The sequence below is a fragment of the Homalodisca vitripennis genome, chromosome 6, assembly GCF_021130785.1.
Source record: "Homalodisca vitripennis isolate AUS2020 chromosome 6, UT_GWSS_2.1, whole genome shotgun sequence".
NCBI classification, from domain to species: domain Eukaryota; kingdom Metazoa; phylum Arthropoda; class Insecta; order Hemiptera; family Cicadellidae; genus Homalodisca; species Homalodisca vitripennis.
The window spans coordinates 10,150,709-10,177,231 of record NC_060212.1 but is presented as its reverse complement, the minus strand read 5'-3'; the positions used below and the strand labels follow the sequence as shown (position 1 = coordinate 10,177,231).

General features: G+C 33.1%; 1 protein-coding gene across 2 annotated transcripts in view; it reads right to left on the bottom strand.

Moving 5' to 3' along the window:
• Window positions 1–26,523, bottom strand: part of LOC124364094 (trophoblast glycoprotein-like) — a 276,854-nt gene that overhangs the window by 180,307 nt on the left and 70,024 nt on the right. For both annotated transcript variants that reach the window (XM_046819276.1, XM_046819277.1), the window contains exon 2: window positions 11,661–11,707. The gene's annotated coding sequence lies outside the window, so the exon portion shown is untranslated. The remainder of the gene's footprint in view (window positions 1–11,660; window positions 11,708–26,523) is intronic.

The window sequence follows — 26,523 nt, the reverse complement described above, 5'->3', positions numbered from 1 at the left end:
TTAAGACGGTGTTCCCATATCGCTGCTAGCCACCGTCCGGTCATACACTTACAACTAGTATTAGTGTTGGGTGTGGGTGTAGAGGAGGGGAATGAAACAAACAACCACCACTGTCAAATTTTGGCATGGGCTGCTGTAATATAAATTTAGTTTTTATTTATTTCAAGTAAACGTATTTAATTTTACGTGTGCACGCTATGTTTATAGAGCACAAAGAACATTATCATTTCTATTTTGAGGTATATCATATCACTAGTAGTTTTACTCTCAGGGAAAAAGAATTTCAAATTATTCAAATGTGTAAGCGATTTTAATACCATCGATTTCGTTTTCCATACCATCGGATCAGAAGCGATCAATCCCTTGCTGTAAGGATAAATAAAATATAATACTAGAGTTGAAACGAATGATTCAAATTTACAGTGGAACGAGGACTATATACAGCTGACTACTGCAGTGTCTGAGGTTTAGCGGAGGGAATAAAAATTTCAATTTTTGTCGCACAATATTACGAGAATGACCTGGAATAAAATATGAATGTTTGCATGAAGCTTTTCTATACGAGTACGAGATCGATGATGATCCAAGTCTCTACCTGGGATTTGGCTGAATATTAACGAAACTTTTTACTTATAGGTAACCTTTATAGCAGTGAGGAAATCTCAGTACAACCAGAGTTATAAACATACTGACTACAGTCATGTGGCATGTTATCAATGTTACATAATAACCTTTGTAGCCTAATGAAAGTTTAGACATAGATTTTAAATCTTGTGTGGGACCTTTGTAACAAATATTTTAAGTGACACGAGGTAACAGTATATAAATCAATTAAGTTAAACAGATAATAATTTATAAATATATGTACAATTATTATTCTTTAAAAACCATAAATATGTTACTAAATATAATCAAACTAAATAAGCTTAAGCGTTGTGTGAAAATACGCAGTCTACAGAAGCATCTACTCCCTGTTATTTGAAATGCGAGTACATGCTAACCCTGGTGTATAATTTCTCATTATGTCGGATAAAGTCATACATATTAATTACATTCATTAATGTGTTCATTGGAGCCTATTATAACACATAAAGTACCAATCGTATCACAAACAGTTTTTTATTATTTAGAGCTCGCTACATATTGATTGTATTTAACGCTGCAAAACTTTCATTAATATTATTAGCAACAAATCCTTTACGATTAGACAATTGTAAATATATTCTCTAATCTATATTTCTTGTATAAACAGATACAGCTAAAAGAATAACTAAGGGTAAAAGCACACTTGTTTATTTCCCTTAAAACTATTCAATTAGGTATATTACATGATTATGAATTATCATATGTAATAACGGCACTTAATTGTAAAGTTATAGCACAAAATTAACTGCAACGACTTTAACAACGAAAATTCAGTTGAAAGGGTCTTCTTAAGTTTTGTCAAAACTCAAAAATCCAACGTATAGTTTTGAACATATAATATTCTTGCAAAGTTCTTTTTTTGCAATTGTGAATCAATAATAGAAATACGATCTATTTATCTTTAAGTATTCATTGTAATCATGTAATACTCATGTAATAATCATGTAGTGATGCTTGCTAAAGTTCAATATAATACAATGTAAAGATAATAATGGAAGCACCGGTACACGTATCTGCTGTCCAATACAAATACTAACGAAGTTTTCACAATATAAATCATAAAAAGTAATCCCCAAAAGGGAAAGGGTGGCAAAAGGAATTAAGTGAAATCTGCTTGGCGCTTGTTCGTTGTTGTTAAAAGTTCGCAATTCACTCTCAGTCGTTTTCCAACTCTGAAACCGTCCTTTAACCAAAAGAAGACTTAAGCTTGTTAAAACAACCAGAAACCCTTTCGAAGCGAGCGAGATTGTTGTTGTTAGGAAGCTTTTACTTTTTAAAGTGAGCAAAGACAATTTTTTACAAAGATTAGATTTTTACTGCGCCGTAAAATAAAATACCTACGGTTTCTATCACAACAGCTACTCCAATAATCTACTATATTCACCAAATATTCTCTCAAATGTCTGTCCAAAAATCACCCATATAGACTTAACGACATTTTGCGAATGGCAAAGCTTTTGGTATATTTTTCATTGTTACACATAGTTAGTAGAAATATTCTTGTTAGTTTGAAAGAAAATTTTTCTTGAAACCACATAAAATAAAAAAATGCACCTACAACACCAAACACATTAGAACTCCTTCCATGTGATAAATATAACAACATTGCTTAAAAACAAGACAAAATAACTGAATTACGATAAAAAAATTAATTTCTTATTGAAACTCGCATATATATGCCCACAGTTAGACAGTTTTGAAGAATTCATGACAAGCTTAAGAAGATAAAAACATGAGTACCTGTTTGGTTTCAATTATTTCCTACAGTTCAAATATATTATAGCAGTTCAACTGTCTGAATAAAACTGTAATACGATTAGTAACTGCAATGCAAGTTAATTAATTAGCCATAAAAACTACTGCTTTGGGGAGTTAAAATACACATTACTTAGTTTAGCAAGTTTAACCTTAAGTAATGATAAGGTTTTTGACACTAGAAAAATGGAAAAATTCTAAACATTAATATGTAGTGAAAGGTGAAAAACATTCTAAAATATATTACTACGCACGCTTTTTATGAAAACCTTTATTAATAAGTATAAATTATCAACACATCAAAATTCATTACATGTAAGCTGTAAATAAATACTTCTAAATGAAACGATATAAAGTAGTAGTGTAGGGGAATTATCTATTTATTATTACCATTTCGTGGTACTCTCGGGGTTTGAGAGTTCGTGTACATTGTTGTTATAGGTTACCTATAATATATGATGTCGAGGAGAAAATCACCATATAAACAAACTTGTGCTCACTAAAAACACATGGCAGTTTAACGAGTGGACATAGTAAAATATGAAACTAGTCTAATGGAAGTGAAATTTTGCGTGCTTATTCTGTACAAATTATGTAAAACTATTGATGATGACGTTAAAAGTAGCAATGCACAAGTATATGCTATAAAGGTTCTATATATAAAATATGTTTATGAATACCCTATCTTTTAAAACGGAACCTACTACTCTATTCATTGCCTTCAACGCTGAGGTTAAAGCTCTGTTAATTTCCTGGCTTCATTAACCGTTGATTATGATACTACGCAAAAATTAATACTAAATTGTTTAAGCAAAAAATACACTGTTTCGTGTAGGACGATCCAATTTTTACGCATGTTTGGATTGAATTTCTAACAAACAATAAAGTTTACGTAACATACATCGAGACCTGTGGAATTCTGATACAGTAATATTTTTAGTTTGAGATTGTGGAAACTTTATAAACACATAAAACTTAATATTGTTTTCAGTAATATATCTGATCACACCCACTTTGTAACTGTATGTGAATCGCTGATAATGATATGTCACAACTTGGTTTCTTCAGCAGAAGGAATAAAACATCTTTGCGTTTGTATGCGTGACGAAAGGCCTTCTACGTGATAGGGCTTGTACAATGTACATGTCAGTGCAGCGTCTGTGCAACTGATGAGACAATGAGACCACCTCTTCATCTGGATTATGTTTTATACGTCTAAACGATGCAACTGTAGTTCGAGCGTCTTCGTCGTCTACTCTAGAATAAAAACATTTTCAAATGAATTGTGTGTACTATATCAATGAAAATTTAACAATATGGTGCCTTTTTTAATTGTACGAAGAATTCTACCAACTATGGAGTCTTGAGATGAAAAAGACCCAGAATGAACACAAAAATTCATCGCAGGAAAGGGGGTCAGACTTGTTCATACCTAAAGCTATTACGTTTACCTAAGTAATGAAATGACCAATAACTCCTGAAAATAACTTTTAATATTACATTCAATGTTATATTACGATATTTACGAGTATTACGATTAAACGTCTAAAGATTTTACATAAACATTTGTCTTCATTGACCTAACAAAAATAAACTTACTTTGTTAGAGATACTGACTGATGGTATATTTAAAGGATTTATAAGATTTATACAAAAAACTAGGGTAAACATATTTTCTATTTTTCTGCACTTTTTCAAAACTTTGTACTGATATATAAGGAACATCAGTTAGGCCTTTACTATATTATGACGTACGTAGATTTGCACACGCATGTTCTCTGTCTGTATATTGTAGTACTATTATCTTGTGTTAAACTAAAATATAAACAATTTAAGTAAGTATACAGTTAATATAAACAAGAATAATATTTCAGTCAATTTATTTTCAAAGTACATGGCTGTCAAAAAGCTCTCTGTTGAAGCTCGTTGACAGATATCGATGGATCCATCCAAACTCAGTCGCCTGTAGCCCAATCTATAACGTAAGGAACATCATTTTCTCTCTTTAACTTTCTTTGCGTTGAAAATTTTACGTCCTAATGTATATATCATGTCATTTCAAAATTTAATATTTTGTGGCTCAAGAAAATACTTTCACGCATTGAAATATACAAAACCAGGTAAGGGCACATGTAGATGTCAATCTGTTTTACTTGAATTAAAGTCCAACTAAAGTTACAAATATAATTTCATTCTTATAATTACAAGTCATGAACTAATTTACATGTACGTTAATGTTTAAATTTTAAAAATGGAATGTACACTCACATACAATAGGTATGAGACATGATATAAAATTAAATAGGACTACTTGTATGCGCAAACCATAGTTTTAAGCATTATTTTAAATTTGTTAGTCTTAAGGCCAGGACACACATACCCGCACCGCCGTGGCCGTCATACGGTGAAAGAATTGCAGCGAGTTTTCAACCTGCAAGTCCACACATTTCCGCACCGACACCAGATCGTCGTGCCCGCACCGTCACCGATATGAGGAGTTTGAGTTTTGACGGGCACGAGCGGCATCATATGTTGTTACTGTTGCGTTCTTCTTTTTAAAACTATTAAAGTAGTCTAAACGTTCTATTTTATTGAAATATTTAGTATAGCCTACTTACTCTACATGTTGTGATCGCGTACAAAATCATATTTATTGATAAAAGTATTAAATTCTTTTACCTTAGAGTAAACTAGTCATATTTTCTTATTGTGCTAAAATTACAACAAATTTGAAAACCATTTTGTACATTAAGTGATTGTAAACAACTAAATTCGAAGTACGTAAAATCTATAAAAAGTTTTCATTAATTAAGAAATAAGAATTATGTAATTATTTGCGAAAAGTTCCATTTATCTTTGACGTATTGAAGTTACTTAATAAATTTACTTGGTATTTTGTATGGGTCATATTTAGAATGTTTCTATACCATTTTTATTTTATTATTCTTTTCACTTCAATAAAGTAAAAATAAAAATATTTTATTTACAATAAAATTTTAAAGCAAGAAAAACCCATGTTCTCCAGTATACATTTTCCAAATATTTACTATGTTTTACAAATTATTGCAACACGGCAAACTCTGTGGCATCACATTATAAGCTCTTGAGTTTAATACCAAATATACTGTTTATAGTGTATTTGACCGAAATTCACTGCAATGAAAACACAATGAATAAGAATTATAGGGATAAAAAAATATAACCAAGATAATGTTATTTAAAAATTTTACATACTAGCTGATTGTACCAAGCTTTACTGTAGCATTGTAATGTTTCATTCACCACAGCGATTAATAAAAATAACAACAATGAAATTAACATTCTTCATCTCAAGCAATCTTCTGAATATTCTTTAAGTATCTGTCACTTCGAATTCAAAACAAACATGCTCTAGTACAAACAGTGAGATTGTTGCGCTCGGACTGCATATGGACATGTGTTGCCTCACGGTAACCGAGCCGAGCCCATACCGACACTCGGCCGACTCACGTGTCGGGCACGGTGCGGTTATGTGTGTCCTAACCTTTACCGGTGGTTTAAAATGATCGAAAGTTATAATTGGTTTTAAAACCATCCAAGCTTTTTTCGATCACAATGGGTACTTGTTCACTAAACCTTTCCTCAGATCTACGGATGTCTCAGATTGTTTGTTTATACTAAAACAAGTTAAGATTACTAATTTAATGGTTTTAAACTCAAATCTTTATCAGAACTTATAAAATTATGGAAGATAAGAGTATAGCTTGAAGACAATATTACGATCCCTACTTGGTTTAAACTTATTTATTAATATATTGGAAAAATCCTAAAAATAATGATGAGATGTAATAAAAGCGTAGTCTATACGAAAAGTCTTCAAATTGAACTCAAAGTAAACATTTTATCCATTGGAATTCTATACTGTACATATTTATGCATAACATTAAAAATATAACCAATGCCAAAAAATTAAGGCATACAGTTGAAATGCTTATGAGCCCAGGTGAGTTATTTGTAGTGTCTTTATGAGACAACAATAGAGGCCCGCGCGTGTGCCGCTGAGGCCGCGTGTGGACGAGCACTCAACACCTCCACAGCTCACACAAAGGATTGGCCCTTCTTGAAAAATTCAGAGGCTAGCGTAGTTGACAAATAGAGAGAATTTAATGCCTATAGACCCTGTTGAAATGAAGTACGTAGTTTAATTTCAGCGAAGTAGAAAAGACTCACAAGATGTGTAATCAATAGTTTATATTCACTTAAATCACTTTGAGCTGTGGGCTTTGCAATGGCCCTCAAAGTTCATTACAATACTTGTAATTTATTGAGTTAAGTTTCTGACGAATTATACGAATTACATTTCAAGTACATATGACATTTCTTAAATATTTAAAATTTTTTTGAATACTTCTCATGAATACAAGATTTGCATACAAATTTAAAAACCAATATTGATATTAAACCATTAGTTTTAGATTTTACATTACTGTTAGAAAATTTACAACATCGCTTATGAGGACTGCAATGCATAAAAACGTACGCACGGCAATGGACTGCCACTAAAAATAGTAGAAAATTGAAAAAATATCATAGGCCTACCTAACACCAGCTTGAAGTCTAGACAGGAGAAGTTGAACCCAAGAGTTGTCACTGCACAGGAGCCATGAGCACGATAAGTCAAGGGACCAATCACACGTTACGTCAGCGGAGGCGAAAGTGGGATGGAAAACAATCGAATTCGGCACTTTCTGCGTCGTAGCGTGTCATATGAAACAATGAGATAAGAAGACGATGCCCGGGAAGGGAAAAGGGTAGTCAGCCACTTCGGGCCCTATGTTTTGGTCATTTGCTTATACATTAAATTTCTTATACCTGAAGAATAATTATGCCTTCAATCCTCGAAACGTAGTGTTATAGATTTTGGAAAATAACAGTGAAAAATGTCCGAAATCTGTTATCATTTGAAGCTTTTTAGTGACAACTTTAAACAAAGAAAATATTACTGTAACACTTTTTAGACGAGCTTATTTACCCCTTTATTGTCAATTATGGACACTGGATGTTAAATAATTAACCAAAACAGATCAAATGCGAGTAGTTACGACACCGCGGTGTTGTTAATGCGTGTTAATGTAACACCGTGTCCACGGTATGCCACCGCGCCAACCCCCGCGTATGCCTCCTCCTGCAACGTTACCCCTGCAATGGTGTCTTGTAATTCGTAAAGTTATACTGGCTTTAACATACTAATTAAAGCTCTGCGTAGCTCTATTAACTTTTATAACTTAATTCTTACGCTTCTATTGCAGCTGTATTAGATTTTACCTTCAATTTACATTCAAAATATTATTTCCTAAATTGCAGAGGATTTATGCAATATATTTTAGTAATCGTCTTCTTCTTGATTACTTTTACTCTTTGGTGGTGCGTAGGTCCTGTATAAAATACCACCATTACTGCGTTGTTTCGTACTTCAGCTGTTCTTCTCCAGGTTTTCCTCGCCCTTCCTCTTTTTATATTTCCCTGGTTTTTTTTTGTTTTTTTTTTCGATTCTTGTTCCTTGACCAGAAAGTCGACATGTTGTACTTTAGCGTCATCCTACAGTTCTATCTTCGATATACACTCTGGTCAGTGAATTATAAAATTCTTCTCCAGCACACAACCCAACATGTCCATAAATTAAAATTAAATCTGTAAAAGCGTATTAAAATTTTACGTTCCGCAAAATAGAGTAAGTTTGATTACATACGGTAGGCCTTCGAACTGTAAGTATACAGTAAGTATGAACCATGACGCAGTAATCGAGTTAATATAACCCCGAACGCCTAAGGTAAAATAACTGACAACTGTTTCTGGTCAATGCACTAAACATTGAGGTAAAAGTAATGTACAAATTAATGAAATATATTATGATAAGCTAATATTTTCCTACAGCACAATAAATTGTGAAAATCACTAGCGAGAACAATTCTCCTAAGCATAACAAATCACTATGACCGATTGTGCACTGCAAAGTAAATTATATTCATACGTTCTTTAAAATGAGCAGCAAAAAATGACCACATCAGAGTGAACAATGAATACTATATAAAGAATAGTATTGCATGGGTGCTACGTACACGTAGAAAGAAGACAAGTAGACTCGAGTCTTGAAGGATTTCCGTGGAAGCAGTGAAAAGCAACTCTATCAAGGCGGACAAAGGCGGGTAATTAAGGATTACAAGGTCTTGGCAAACATGGGTTCAGTCCTGACAACATAAGTCTGGCTTGGGACTCGTTCCTCGCATTACGACGTCGTTTAGAACTTAAGAGTCATGGTGAGGTTACGTTGGTAGGCTTGGTTTCTTATTCAATTGTTCAGGCTTCTTAAACATTCTATTTGGATTTGAAATAATGTAAATTTAATAAAACTGCTAATGAGCAAAACAAAAACTTTATCTAAGATTTATTGAATTTTGTTGCAATATATTTTTTTAAATTGATTTGATTGCCTATATTTCACATATCGCACAATTAACAAATGGTAGATCCGGTTGTGTGTACCTTGTAAGATAGCAAACTATAACAACCGCGAAAAATGTAACTCAAATAGAAAACTAAATAAGAACTTCAAAATCTGCTAAAACATTAATCTTATATATGTATATATATATATATATATATATATATATATATATATATATATATATATATATATATATATATATATATATATATATATATATACAGGGTGTAATTATGTCTGGAAAACACCCAAATATATCCTTTAAATAATTTAAATATAAATTTGAAACCTCTTACAATCGTGATAGAGATTGGGCATCTACTTTTTGGAACAATGTTTTGTTATGTCACACCAACGGGGGACGTCCTGCCGAGGGTATCGTGAATATTCTTAATGGAAGCCTATACCTTGTGATACATAATTTTAAAGGTAATAGCTTACTGAATTGAATGCCACAAACCGCATCTCAAGGGAATTATTCTATCAGAAAATAGAGCATTTTTAGTATTGAAAATTTACTGATGTTCAACAATGTAATTTTAACATGGTTCTTGCCACGGTCAAACAATTGTTCGAACTGTTGTTCCTTCTACGGTTTGACAATGAGCCAATCTTGTGTAAAATGATTCGACAGAGTTGCCTAACATTTCTTCAGTTATCAAAGCAATCTCCTCTATAATCCTGTTTCTGTAGGTCTTCCAAATTATGAGGCTTTCTTCTATAAACATTGGATTTTAAATGACCCCATAGGAAATAATCGATTGGTGACAAATCCGGAGATCTTGGAGCCCATTCGATTTCTCCTCTTCGGCCAATCCATTTATGAGGAAACCTTAAATCCAAATACTCTCTTACCTGTCTCCCATAATGGGGTGGAGCACCATCCTGCTGAAACCATACATTATCAAAGTATTCTCCTGATGCAATTTGAAATAGCTGGGATTATTTCATTTTGGAGCATATTGTAGTAAAGTTCGGAATTTAAATTTCCCATTGATGAAAAAGGGGTTCCAACAATTTTGTTACCTAAAATTCCACACCATACGTTCAGTTTTTGTGGTTGCTGTGAATGGGACTCAGTAATCCAATGTGGGTTTTCACTAGCCCAGTAACGGCAATTGTGCCTGTTAACATTGCCATTTAGGAAAAAAAGTTGCCTCATCAGAAAATAGTATGTTGGTCAGAAAAATTTCTATTGTCATCACATTTGCGCATCACAAGTTCACAAAACTCAACTCTTCTGTCGTAATCATCCTCACTTAACTGTTGGACTAATATAAACTTTAAATGGTTTGTATTTATTAATTTTCAAAATCTTACTCACAGACATAGGGTGCATATCATGTTGCTGTGCAGCTTTTCTGAGCGATGTATGTGGGTCTTCAATAAATGTTTGCAAAACATCTAGTGCATGTTCTTCATCTGTTGCAGATTGTATCCTACCCGACTTTGGCCGATTACGTACACTCCCTGTCATTTCAAAACGCTCAATAGTTTTTGATATTGTTGAAACACTTATGGGATTCCCTTTCTGGGAAAGTGTCATTAAACAAATTACAAACTTCCCGATAAGATCTTTGACGATCGCCATATCCTCGCATCATCAACAGAGTAATTCGTTTCTCTTTCAGACAATTCCATTAAAATGCCAAATAAAAACTGAACTACTGTAATTAGATAAACTTGTTGACAGCAATGCTTCAGAGACACTGATTAACTCGACAGGAATGATATGACCTTTGTCCATTTGTAATTCCCAAGCTTAGACCTGTCTAGTGAAAGCTCCATGCTCAACAAACTGAAACCTGTAGACCAGATGATTAATAACACAATAATGTTTCTCATAGGCTAGTGACCTTTCTCTTTAAACCTTCCTGCTGACTGGAAAACACCAAGTACAGATTCATAAGTAATCAGAGAAAGTGACTCATAAGTTTTATTCATTGTAATAAAAACTGGTAAATTTGTACTAATGAAACCAGCTTAAAAATAAATTGTTTGTTTTATTTTAATTGAACATTTAAAAAATGCTAAAAAATTAGTGTAACACATTTTGTGGCAAGAACCATGTTAAAATTACATTGTTGAACATCAGTAAATTTTCAATACTAAAAATGCTCTATTTTCTGATAGAATAATTCCCTTGAGATGCGGTTTGTGGCATTCAATTCAGTAAGCTATTACCCTTTAAAATTATGTATCACAAGGTATAGGCTTCCATTAAGAATATTCACGATACCCTCGGCAGGACGTCCCCCGTTGGTGTGACATAACAAAAAACATTGTTCCAAAAAGTAGATGCCCAATCTCTATCACGATTGTAAGAGGTTTCAAATTTATATTTAAATTATTAAAGGATATATTTGGGTGTTTCCAGACATAATATACACCCTGTATATATATACATATACATGTCAAAATTGTATTTACATTTAGAATGTTTATTATCAGGTGTTTCTTCTTTTGTTAGTTTATTTTATTCTGTGTCTATTAAGTGTACTTGAAAAAGTTGTTAATTACAACGAAATATTGTACAAAATAATTGTAGTTTTCTTTTGAACTGCTTTAAGAGACTATATATATATATATATATATATATATATATATATATATATATATATTATTATGTGCTTATCTATACTGAATATAAATTATAAAGAAGTATTATTATTATTATGGTTTACTTGAAAACAATGTCACCATGTTGCGGAGATACTGAATCTCATTAGAAATTCGCTCAAAATTATATAAATATGTGTACATTATTTCTACTTACCTAATGCACAGTATATTTTATTGTGAAAGTATATTCTGCGACCAAATCTAGAACAAAACACTTTAATTTACTAACGTGACTAACAAACCCATGATATATATGTTATGACATATGAATGACAAATACTTGTGTCACTCAATATTGGATATACGATTTTAAATTAGACTAATTTTATCGTTCGTTCATCAAAACGTCTATATGAATTTATTAGCTACATGAACGAGTTAGATTCCTACATACTTTTTACCAATGTGAAAATACTTACTATCTAGCTAATACCAAATTGATTATTTAACAATATTCAACATTAAGTTAGTGTAAAATTTTACTTTATTATTTAATATGCTTTCTTATTAACAATTCATTCATTATATTTCATATCAACTGTTATATTAATTTTCTATTCCCAATATGTTAACTTCTAATACATCTATACAGATACTTTTGTTTGGTTTCTTTCAATTTTTTATATTAGAATTTACTAGTTCAATATAGATTTATTCAAAGCAAAATTATAATTTATTATATTTTGATACATAATTTAACCACTTATCGATATGATAAGAAACTATAATTTTACATACATGTTTAAATAATCACTGAATAGTACAGAATCTTTAATATTTTTAAAATTCCACCTTAGCCTAATTCCCGAATTGATCAGCAAACACGAGAGTGAATTTGTTTGTAATGAAGATAGACGATGTGAGGTTATGTTTCCACACACGTACGCCGCCATCTTGTGTCACGTGACTAATAACATTAATCCTCTCTTGTAATTAGTATTAAAAGTTCTTATCCTTCTTACTACAATGATTTTCAGTTATGAATTAATCTTTGTAATACATATTAACTTATTTTTGAGAACAGATATAGATCAACTGTTTAAAAAGGATTTTATTGTGCATTTTAATTATAATATAATACTTATTAACAATATTAGTTATTTATATGAGACAGAACCAACTAAAGTAAGAGAAGAGCACTAATAATACCTTAATTATGTGTTTGTTTAAATTCCTTTTATTAAGTAAAAAAGGTAACACTTTTTGGATATTTCATATTTTTATACATGAGACAATAGAAAACTATAATGTTTTCATCAGGTAGGTACGTAAGGTGGGAGAGTCGGGGAAGTCATCGAACTAAGAAAACGATCAGATTGCAGGTCTGGAAATGTGATACTAATAGCACTAATATACAGCCAAATTACTGACTGGATCACTATTCATTTTTAAAATATTTTCAACCTCTTCGTTTTCTTTTTTAACTGTTTATAAGTAATAGGCTAAAACACTTGATAAAAATGCAAACAAACCACTACTCACGTCTTACAACATTCAAGTAAGCTAGACTGTTGGGGGTTGAGTGGAAGTACACGTATGTAAGGGTAAGGGCAAACATGTTATTGGCTTAGTCAGGCATAAAGGAAAACGATATGCCCGTCACAGCGAATACTGATAAAATATAACAGTTGTGCAACAAAGTCTGTGATTTATTGTTATATCAGTATATTTTTCTGTGTTTTAGTTATTTATTTTTTGTGCACTATTAGAAACAATTTTTAATTTAAAGAGTGTTTTTCAATCTAGTAATACATGTTTACAATATTAGGTTTTAGTGGCTGAGGTTTTTCGGAAGTCGGGTGTGTTTCACAGTTTGTTCAATAGAATCTGTGAAATTTAAGAAACCAGGTGGTGCAGTGACGTAAGTTTCATTGTTCCGAGCTTACGAACTGGAACGGAAATGTACCTGAATCTTGTAACCGGTGAGCCAAAAGGTCTTGTTTTCGGATGAAACCGAGTCGAAATATTATCAACACAATTTTTGCCTCACTGTGAAGAGTCATATGCAGTCAACGTAATATGTTAAACTGCACCTGCTAATTATACAAGTTCACCTGTGCAGGGAAGTTGAGGAGAGGCTAAAACGTAACTAATCAACGAATGATATGGCGCTTATAGATTATTCATTATAGGATGTCATCTTAGTTGCAGTTATTTTCTTTCTTGATTACTTTCAGTGTTTATCTTAATATCCTTTTGATAATATAATGGACATGTATCATTAAGATTTTCGGTTCGATACATGTTAATGAAATATGTCCCTATTTCAAGACTTAAATTATACTAACGAAGTTTATAAGCTATGCGAACCGTAAAAATAAGATTGTCGTATTTTACAATTAATTATTAATTTGATTAGTGTAAATTTACCGTAATTAATGGTAAGGTACCTTACTTTGATATTGACCGAAGGCCATTCTGTCCCCAACTACTACTTGTTCGCGATATAAGTAGGTTTACGTTTATTTATCATAAATATGATATTATTAGTAACAAAGTTAAAGTTAACTTTTACTTAAGCTCACTTTTCAGTCAAAGATTGCATTTAGGTACAATCTCGTGGGATTGTTTTCACCAAACGAGTGGGAAGATGCCACCGAAGCCCACCTCTTCCGACCTTAGATGACGTACCGGATCGTCCAACATGATCTGAAGTCGAGAAGAGGCCACCTTGCAATTCTGACGAAAAAATAAACATATTCCTCGAAATAGTAACTAAATTCAAGCTCAGATCACAGAAGCGCACATAAAAGTGAACTATAACCTTGGTACTACTATTAAATATATATGATAACGTAATCGAAACCTGTAGCGGTGACAGCGCGCGATGTTGGCGGGCGTTATCGCAATGCAACACTCATCAGCCGGGCTATAACCATCAGCTATCAGCCTGTCAGCTGAGCAATGCGGCCAGCTTTCTTCCAGCACATTTAGATTTACGTGCATTTGTAATGCCATTTTAGCGTAGTTTTTTGAACATATACAGATATGGGGAATACGTTGATTACGTATCTGAATTGTGTACAGAACATGTATTGTAACGAAGCCCCCAAAAGGTTTTGGTAAAACTAATAAAAAGTAATAGACTTAACATGAATTTAATATTAGCCTTATTTCGTACGATGTATATTTAGGACACTGAAACAATTGACATACATGCAAGAAGAGAAACCTAACGTCAAATTTATGACATTCAGCAATTGATAAAAGTACCACAGACATACGAAGTATGTCACGAACGTATGTTTTACAGGCTTTTAAACGGTAAAACAAAATTACTCTTATTAGATACATACAAATATAACAAAAAGTATAAAACATTACCATAAAAACTAGTTTGATAAAATAGCACGTTTATCTAAGATATTTAAATGTTCATTTTTCTGTACGTATACACTAACAAACTCTCTCCCTTTCACCCTCTCACCCTCCCCTATCCCCCCTCTCAATCTCTCTCTCCCTCTCCCTCCCTCCTTCCCTCTAAAATAAATATGTAAACTAAACTTCAAATATCTTTATTTGTTTATTGAATATTAAGATATTAGAAGAGTATTGAAATGTTAACTAATAGCATCACAAGAAACATATATGTAATATCACATATAAGAAACATAATGGAGTAAGAAACATGAAGATAGATTCTATGGATAATAGACAGCTGATACTCGCAACTTTGCTCACATAACCCACAAAATGGTTCACGCTGTGGTGTATTTGATTAGTTAATATCTTTGCTGTGTACAAATATTAAATTAAAGGTTTTGTGAATAAATATGGTAAAATTACTACAATACTATAACTTACATTATCATAAGGTTGGAAGGCTGCTAATTATTGTGACGGAGTAACTTGGTATATTTGTATAAAATATTTCATATCAAAATAAAGCTTTTTATTACTTATGAAAGTTAGTTATCGTAACCAGCTATTAAAAGGAGGAAATCAGCTGTTTGTATCCAACAGAAGAAATATTTACTCTACATTATCCTCTACTCAAACATGAAATGAAATAGAAGCCGAGAATCTCAACGGAATATTTCTTGAATCGAAAGATTCTAGTAAATCCTTAAAGCAGGCTGTTTCTCGGGAAACTGGGTTAATGCTTAAATGGAGTGTCTGTCATATAAGCGGCAATATCCCGTTTGGAAGGCTCAGAATATCTTGGCTCCTTTCTTTATATTTGAAGTGTAGCCTATGCAACCAGTTGTATATCATAGAAAACTTCATCCATTTTTATCTGTAGGAAAATAGTGAGATCACGTTGTCAATAGAGTTTTATGTCTAGGCTTTCGTTAAGTTGAAGAACATAGTTTGCTTCCTAGCAGAGTAAATTTGAGCGGTATAAGAGGACTGTCAATAAAATACTTTTTCCTAAAAAAATAAAATTGAACGTTAGCCACACTAGTGAGGAGATTAAAAAAGAGAGAGTATCAAATGTGGTAAAAATATTAAACGATAATTACCCTCTAAGTTATAATATGATACACATAACATCTGTCATAAAATACGGTACATTATCATCAGAGAACTGGGTACGGAATTTAAAAGTCGCCGCTTTAAGTGCCCGCACATGAATAATTGACGCTGATTAAAATTTGGTTTATGCGACGTTTGGTTTTCAGTGTGTCAAACAAAGAAAAATGTGATGTAGGTAAAATTATCATTTTATACATCAACCCTTTTGATACCCTCGCCTTTTGATTGTCACTAATATTAGTGTGGATGATGATTGATGTCTTTCTTATGAAACATTCCTCTATCGAATAACTGGGTTGTACGTTTATACAATTCAAATTAGCTCTCCACTCCTGACCATGTGGAACCTTCTTCTCTGTTACACATTGAATATCTATTAACATACCTGACTATGTTAAAGATGTAATTATAATGATTATTGGTTTGATAGTAGATAAATTATTAAAAATACTCTGGTGAATACTATTACGAGGAACTTTTTAATAAACAAAAAGTCCATCCAATGTGTATTATTCCAATTCATTTTAAAGAAATATACAGATTTGTTTTTACTCCACATACATTTTAACTTGTAACGACCAGCTAGAAAGGATTACGCTAGACTATGTATAGTACAACAAGGTTCGTTAGGTTTCGACTCCACACACATTTAACTTGTAACGACCAGGTAGGAAGGATTACGCCAGTAACTATGTATAGTACAACAACATTATAACTTGAGGTTCGTATGTAACGACCAGTAAGAAGGATCACCAAGGTTCGTTAGGTTTCGACTCCACACATATTTACTATGTATAGTACACAAGGTGTTAGGTTTCGACGTAACGACCAGTAGGAAGGATTAGGATTACGACCAGACGACCAGGTAATTGTATAGTACAACAAGGTTCGTTAGGTTTCGACTCCCAATACATTTTAACTGTAACGACCATCACACATTCGTTGTAACGACCAGGTAGAAGGATTACGCCAGACTATGTATAGTACAACAAGGTTCGTGAGGTTTCGACTCCACATACATTTTAACTTGTAACGACCAGGTAGGAAGGATTACGCCAGACTATGTATAGTACAACAAGGTTCGTTAGGTTTCGACTCCACACACATTTTAACTTGTAACGACCCAGGTACAGGATTACGCCAGACTAATGTATAGTACAACAAGGTTCGTTAGGTTTCGACTCCACATACATTTTAACTACTTGTAACGACCAGGTAGGAAGGATTACGCCAGACTATGTATAGTACAACAAGGTTCGTTAGGTTTAGACTCCACATACATTTTAACTTGCAACGACCAGGTAGGAAGGATTACCGCCAGACTATGTATAGTACAACAAGGTTCGTTAGGTTTCGACTCCACATACATTTTAACTTGTAAAGACCAGGTAGGCAGGATTACGTCAGACTATGTATAGTACAACAAGGTTCGTTATTTCGACTCCTCATCATACATTTTAACTTGTAACGACCAGGTAGGAAGGATTACGCCAGACTATGTATAGTACAACAAGGTTCGTTAGTTTCGACTCCACATACATTTTAACTTGTAACGACCAGGTAGGAAGGATTTACGCCAGACTATGTATAGTACAACAAGGTTCGTTAGGTTTCGACTCCACATACATTTTAACTTGTAACGACCAGGTAGGAAGGATTACGCCAGACTATGTATAGTACAACAAGGTTCGTTAGGTTTTCGACTCCACATACATTTTAACTTGTAACGACCAGGTAGGAAGGATTACGCCAGACTATGTATAGTACAACAAGGTTCGTTAGGTTTTCGACTCCACACACATTTAACTTGTAACGACCAGGTAGGAAGGATTACGCCAGGCTATGTATAGTACAACAAGGTTCGTTAGGTTTCGACTCCACACACATTTTAACTTGTAACGACCAGGTAGGAAGAATTACGCCAGGCTATGTATAGTACAACAAGGTTCGTTAGGTTTCGACTCCACACACATTTTAACTTGTAACGACCAGGTAGAAAGGATTACGCCAGACTATGTATAGTACAACAAGGTTCGTTAGGTTTCGACTCCACACACATTTAACTTGTAACGACCAGGTAGGAAGGATTACGCCAGACTATGTATAGTACAACAAGGTTCGTTAGGTTTCGACTCCACACACATTTAACTTGTAACGACCAGGTAGGAAGAATTACGCCAGGCTATGTATAGTACAACAAGGTTCGTTAGGTTTCGACTCCACATACATTTTAACTTGCAACGACCAGGTAGGAAGGATTACCCAGACTATGTATAGTACAACAAGGTTCGTTAGGTTTCGACTCCACATACATTTTAACTTGTGACGACCAGGTAGGAAGGATTACGCCAGACTATGTATAGTACAACAAGGTTCGTTAGGTTTCGACTCCACATACATTTTAACTTGTAACGACCAGGTAGGAAGGATTACGCCAGACTATGTATAGTACAACAAGGTTCGTTAGGTTTCGACTCCACATACATTTTAACTTGCAACGACCAGGTAGGAAGGATTACCCCAGACTATGTATAGTACAACAAGGTTCGTTAGGTTTCGACTCCACATACATTTTAACTTGTAACGACCAGGTAGGAAGGATTACGCCAGACTATGTATAGTACAACAAGGTTCGTTAGGTTTCGACTCCACATACATTTTAACTTGTAACGACCAGGTAGGAAGGATTACGCCAGACTATGTATAGTACAACAAGGTTCGTTAGGTTTCGAGGCATATGCATTTTTCTTAACGGTATCCTTGTTGGATACGCTATTATCATTTACCTAGATACCATCAAAAGTACTCAAAGATGGTCTGGACCCTCGTTTTTGGGGGACGCTGCATTAGGAGTCCTGTTCTAAGGGGGAGGGTGGTTATTCAGCGTGTGGACACGGCACAAGCACTGAATCAACACCCCTAGCATTTAACAAAATAATTACAGGTTTTAAGAAATATTTCATCGAATTGTATAGAAATAGATCACTATATTTATAGCATAAAAACTGCAATCTATTTTGGACGATAACCTATTGTTTGAATACTAGCGAGATAACATAATTAAGTGTGCTGAATTGTTGCAAGCTGTATGTACCGTTTGTAAAAAGTAAAGTAAAAATAGTTTTGTATTGGTTTACTGCAATTACCCTTGAAATATAGGCCCCCCAGAGCAATATGCGAATTGAGTAATTTGTTTTCGTCCACATCCGGGCACTCGATGGTCACGAGGACTGAGGATCCTGGCTGTCGGGGGGATCGGGGTAAACTTAAATCTGAGCGTAAACCTGAGCTTATCTTGATTGCTACTGAATATTGCCGAGTAAGTAAACTAACGATTGTAATTATTAATTTTGTGTATAGATTCTCACCTTTTACTCGAGAATTGGCTATAAACATTTAGTAGCCGATCGTGGTTACGATCCACGGACCTCTGGGTTATGGGACAATGCAACAATTAAAATCTGTATGATAGTTATTAAAAGAGAGAGTTAGCTACAAAATGGATATGTCTTTAGCAATAGACAATATTTTGGATGGTACGGCTACGGAAGAGGAGCGAAAAACACATAAGTCACCCGCTAAACAAGTTAAGACTATTAAAAAAGATTTTATTGAAATCGAGTCAGGAAAAGAAGTTAGTATGTTAACTTAAGCCAAGTTGCCAAATCAAGTTGAAAGCTACTTAAAACTGTTTAAGTCTATCAACGGTTTGAATATAAGTGAGTTGCTGGAATTTACATAGAAGTAGATATAGTACGAGTAATACAAGTCAGAATTTCACAAGCTGTTAGGGCTAGGCTGGTATTTAACGAAACTCAAAAAACGTTTGACGACCTGGATAAAATCTGCATTCATGAGCAATGTGAATTTTGTCAGCAAAGTGAAGCCTGATTATTTTAGGTACCCTAATTATATTATATGAATTAGATCAACCAAAGTTATAGTTTGTCGAAGTCATCATTCCATAAATTTACTAATAAATAAATCTCCGAAAACACCAACATTCTACATATTGCCCAAAATCCACAAGAATATTTCAAATCCACCAGGAAGACCAATTGTAGCTTCAATATCTTCTCCAACTGAGAGAATTTCTTCTTTTTTTGATGACCATTTAAAAGAATTTGTGACTAATCTTCCTTCTTTCGTGAAAAATAGTAATGATTTTTTGCACCTTGTGAAAAATGTAGCTCAACCTCTTCCTGAAAATACTAAATTAGTAACAATCGATGTCCAATCATTGTACACAAATATTGAACACCAACAAGGAATTGGTTGTGTTAGATACTACTTAAACAAACGTCCCAAAAATACACTTCCTTCGTCAGATTTTCTTTTAACATTAATAAATTTCATTCTAACTATGAATTGCTTTAGGTTTCAAAATAACTTTTATCTACAGCAAAAAGGGACAGCCATGGCAACAAGAATGGCTCCTTCTTATGCTAATTTTGTGATGGGCAAGCTTGAACATGATTTTCTAGAAACACAAACATACAAACCCATATTTTTGAAACGTACATTACGATATCTTCATGATATGGACATATAGTAACGAACAATTACAACATTTTTTACAATCACTGAACACTTTCTGCAACTTAAAATTTACGTGGGAGATATCTGATTCAATTGTGAGTTTCCTGGATATAGATATTTTTATTGAAAATCAGAAGTTGAAAACTAAGATCAATATAAAAAACACCAACACATTTCAATATCTACATTATGACAGTTGTCATGCGTCCCATGTCAAAAAAGCCATTCCAAAGAGTTTAGCTAAAAGAGGCCAAAATTTATGCAGTGACAAATATCACTTAGAACTATATATTGATAATTTATTATCAGCATTTTCCAAAAGGGGTTATCCACGCAAACTTTTAAACAACAAACTGACCACTAAATCACTATCAATTGGAACAAATAAATCTAAATTTGACAATAATGATCCAAAGTTTTTAACAAAATACCACCGTGGACTTTATAAAATTAACAATATACTACGAGTAGCATACAGTTTATTGGACAGCTTTGCTTCAACTAAAAACATTTTCAGATAAATTCCAAAAATAATATTTAGAAAACCACCAGTTTTAAAAGATATTTGAGTCCATCCAAAATTACCTAAGCACAAAGACAAGAAACCGTGACAGTTGAAGGTCACATCCTTGCAATAAACCCAGGTGTTTAGTTTGCAACATGTGCTCTACTTCAAAAATATTTACAAGTAGTTCTACACAAAATTCATACAGTATATTTGAAGACTTCTTATTGAAGATTAATATATATATATAAATAAATATATATATATATAAATAAATAATATATATATATATATATATATATATGTATGTATGTATTGTATATATATGTATGTATTGTATGTATATATTGTGTATGTATATATATATATATATATATATATATATATATATATATATAATATATATATATATATATATATATATACAGGGTGATTCGGTTAGTGTTACCCCGCACTTTCTGAGCTGATTGTACTATAAAAAATAAAGAAAAAAGTTCATATAAACATGGGTCCGGAAATGCTTTCCTTACTGGGTTATGGCCAATTGAAGATTTCACCACCAAAAATTGTGTGCAGGAAGGTCAAATGATGATTGCCGCGTGTTTATGAAGAGATATTTATAGGCGAATGCAACTTTTTCTAACGGATTTTTAGATGAGAAATTGAATAAAGTTCATCTAATAGCTGTATCTCATTTAGTTTTTTTGTTATACTACAAAAAACAGAAATAAAATAATTTTGAAAAACACTTTTTTAAGGTTTAAAACGGACAATTATTTTTGTTAAATAGGCATTGAAGACCCACATTTTTTACAAAGAAACTTGAGAAAAAATTTAATTCTGAAATAAAAATTATGTGCCACACACCGGTTATTAACAGCGAAGTATTAGTTTCTGGAATTTAATTTTACAACAAACATTCTACCAAGCAAGAAATTCCAAAGCAAAGGAAAACCGCATTTTAATGACATAGAGTAGCCTACACATAAGATTTATTAGGATGCAATTTAAATTAAATTTTAAATAAATTATTGTTTTTCATCTAAAAGCTTATAATACTACGTACCACTTTCATAACAGGTGTTCAAAAATCAGTCCTTGTACTTCAATACACTTAGCAGCTCGCTTCTGATTGATCGAGTTTATCCTCCGCAACGCTGCACGATTGTTTTTGATTTGTGCGGCGGCATCTTCAATTCGATTTTATTAACTCTTCACGTGTATTTACTTTTTCCTGGTACACCAGGTTCTTCATCCAACCCCATATACAGAAATCTAATGGAGTTAGATCTGGTGATCTTGGTGGCCAAGTGTGTGGTCCACCGCGACCAATCCATCGCCCGGGAAACTGCTCGTTTAAGTGCATTGTTACATTATGGGAAAAGTGGGCAGGGGCACCATCATGTTGATAAATAATATTGCACCTTGCTGCTAATGGAACATCTTCTAATAATAGTGTAGTTGTTCTGTAAGGAATTCTAGGTAACATGCGGGAAATTTAGATGTCCTCGGAGAATGAATGGTCCTATTAATCGATCATGAATGAGTCCACACCATACATTTACACTAAATCTGTGTTGAAAGTTGCGCACGATTGTACTATGTGGATTTCCCTCTGCCCAAGTGTGTTCATTGTGAAGGTTGTTGACGCCATCTCGGGTAAATTGAGCTTCATCAGTGAATAAATGGTTCTATGATGTTGACGGTTTTCTAATTAACCAGTTGCAAAATTCCAATCGAAGAGGAGGATCTGTTGGTTGAATACTTTGAACTTGTTGTTTATGGTAAGGGAACATGCTATTTTTGCGCAAAGTTCTCTATACTTCAGACTGAGACACGGCGAATCGCCTAGAAAGACGCCGTGTACTGACACCAGGACTGCGTTCAGTAGCCATGATTATAGCCTCTTCCATAACTACATTATTCTGGGCAGGGGCGATCCCGATAATTATTAATACTAGGAAGTTTACCTGTTACTCTTAGGGTACGAAATGATCCACTGATCGTTTTTGGGTTTGGAAACTCTGCGATTAGGAAATCGTCTTCGGTATTCTGCAGTAGCAGGCGGTTGCATTTTCCGTCACAAACGCCTAAGACAAATACCATGTCGGCATATTCTTCCGTTGTAAATAACAAAGGCATTGCAATTGTGATATAGGTAAGTTACTTTAAAATACACTTCACTAACAAACGAGTAGTAAATTAATTGTATTAAATTGCACACATTAAACTAGTACAGAATTGGTAACAAATAAATTGGATTCCTCAATAAATTGCAGTGTATTGTTGAACAGCTGATTTGTGATACCAACTTATAAACAACATAATTTACCTTCTGTAAAGCTAAACGTGACACAAAGATATGTAGGTACATGATGTAACCATTTGGATAGTCCTAAAAAGTAATAGTATTATTGTTTTTTAGTTGAGCATTAATCTATTAAAATCGTATTTACAATTGTGTGCTAATCAATTATTTGTGTACCTTACATCATTACATTACGGTGTTTATTTACTAAATACGTATTTCTTGCTTGGTAGAATGTTTTGTTGTAAAATTAAATTCCAGAAACTAATACTTCGCTGTTAATAGCCGTGTGGCAAATAATTTTATTCAGAATTAAATTTTCTGCAAGTTTCTTTGTAAAAATGTGGGTCTTCAATGCCTATTTAACAAAATAATTGTCCGTTAAACCTTAAAAAAGTGTTTTCAAAATTATTTTATTTCTGTTTTTTTGTAGTATAACAAAAAAAACTAAATGAGATACAGCTATGAGATGAAACTTTATTCAATTTCTCATCTACAAAACCGTTAGAAAAAGTTGCATTCGCCTATAAATATCTCTTCATAAACACGCGGCAAATCATCATTTGACCTCCTGCACACAATTTTTTTGGTGAAAATCTTCAATTGGCCATATCCCAGTAAGGAAGCATTTCCGGACCCATGTTTATATGAACTTTTTTCTTTATTTTTTATAGTACAATCAGCTCAGAAAGTGCCGGTAACACTAACCGAATCACCCTGTATATATATATACACAGTATATATGTATGTATATTCCACAGTTCTAAGCATTTAAAAAATATAGTAATATACTATTGTCGCGTGTTTAAACATGGTTTGTTAAAGTTTATTTATTTATTTGTTATTACTGTAGAATCAACTTATGGATCTAACTGAAGGAAATCAACTTCACGAGCATTATCGTTTTGTACCAACTCCTTTACAAACGAACAACACAACGGATATAGCAGATACTGTTTCTCGTAAACATGACCTAATATTGTAATTGTTAGGTCATACGCTTGATTGGCTTACGCTAAGCCAGTAATACCAGAATGTATCAACATCTTTCATTTACGAGTTTTACTTCTGTATAAATAAAATTGCCTTTATAAAACGTTAATAATTTAATCTGTTCATAATTAAATATCCGTCACGAGGTTATTCAAAGCAACGTTCTCTCACAAAGGTCGTCACAATTTTGTAAACGTCAAGGGCACAAAGCGCCTTCAAATTAGATGTCAGGAGAACAGTGAGTGTATAATAGTCCTTGACACGTTTGAAAACATGCAGCTTCCGAAGACATTATTGTATAACACTGACAAATGTAGCAACTGAGTGTGAAAAACTGTTTTCTGTAAAGCTGTAAAAGGATTAAATCAATGAGTAGGCTATATAACACCATTGAAAAATGTAATAACATTGAATTATTTAAAATATGTTATTTTTTAACGCCATTAAGTTAACTTACATACAAATTTACAGGTGCATATGCGGTGTTTATTTGATGTGAATATCTTGTATGTTTGCACATACACAATAAATGATTTGAGGGAAAGATTATACATTGACATTTTAAATCTTTTTGTACCCTTCTATTTTGATTCCCACCAAATCCACCAAGAATGATGATCGAATTGCTTCCTGGTTGAAATAACTTTATCGATTTTGCGAAACGGCGAGTTTTATGTTCATACAATGCAATTGTCTCTAGCTTCCTAGATCACAATAGCTCTCTATAAAGGAAATCATACTAAAATCCGCATTAAATAGGTATTTCGAATAATTGGTACGTATAAAATTAGTATTTATTTTTATTACTGAAGAGGTAACCAGATTCCATGAGTCACGTCGGTGACAGCGTCTGTTTTGAGGCAATGCACTGAGAGGAAAGTGAACTGGAGCTAAACGCAACATTCACATTGAATCAGCCCTTTCACCATTGTTCAGTTAGGTTTAGAAAATTTGGTTGATCCACCTTGCTTAGAGATCGTGTCTAAAACATCGCTGTGCACTCAATTGAGGACTTAATGAGACAACGATGATTCTTCAACTATATTAAATTGTATTTTGTATAGTACGTATCTCTGATGTCGAAACAATGCAGAGTTCGTTATGAGCTTTATCGTTCCTGACTTTTGTTGGATCTCTTCTGACGAATATGACTCCAGGTTCCGAGAATTAAGTTCGTACAGCGTCAAATTGCATACGCTTCACTGACAGAAAGGTAAACTGGAGATAAACTTAACACTTGCACTAAATGTCACCTTAATTTGTTAATAATTAGTGCCAAAGTACAAAACAAAACTTTAATACTAAATATTTTATTCTGGTTATCACATGTTTTCTGAACGCAAGGTCTTGGTGAGGGAATCAGATTCAAAACAAAAATTGAATAATTTATTGAAAGGAATATTTTATAGGAAGAAAACGTTTGACGCTTAGATTTTATAGTAATTTTGAATTATTAAAATTAGAATATATTATTTGTTATAGAAAGTCTTTTATAACACAAATTTATTAGCATATCCATGATTTATGGAACTAAAAAAGTTCACACATCTGTGGCTTTGTTTTCGTTTTTAAATCTAAAACTTAATGCAATTTACAACTTGGTTTAACACTTTCTATCCTTGTTACCTATATAATCTGGAAAAGGGAAACTTGTCCTGCAATACTTACGTGGGACTGAGATTGCCAACATCGTGTACTTTAGCTAATCAGGTGTTTCTATAGAAGACGATATTTAATATAAAGTGGAAATTCTCACTAAATTATTAAATAAAAGTCCCACGAGACAAAAAAATAGAATAGTACTTCACATTTACCGATTTATAATACTATGAAATTCAATGATTCTTGGATACGAAACAAATATTTCATCTAGATCTAAATCTCTAATTTGCACGGGAAAGAAAGGGAAAAATAATCAAAGACTGGGATTAATTTGAGTAATTATAGTTACAGTTATATATTCCTTTAGGATTAATGACCGTGTCCCTATTATTGTGCTTTGAAGTGTTTGTGGGGGAAGGAATTTTGGTTTAGGATTCGAAATATTTTTGCTTCGTTCGTTTTAGAGCTAACAGTTTCTCATATAGTAGTTTTATAATTTGATAGTACCTAATTAGTAAGTACTTGCTCTTATTTTAATCCCGGAACGGTAAACCTTCAACCCTTCAAGAAATAAAGAAGGAGTTAGGAACCGCG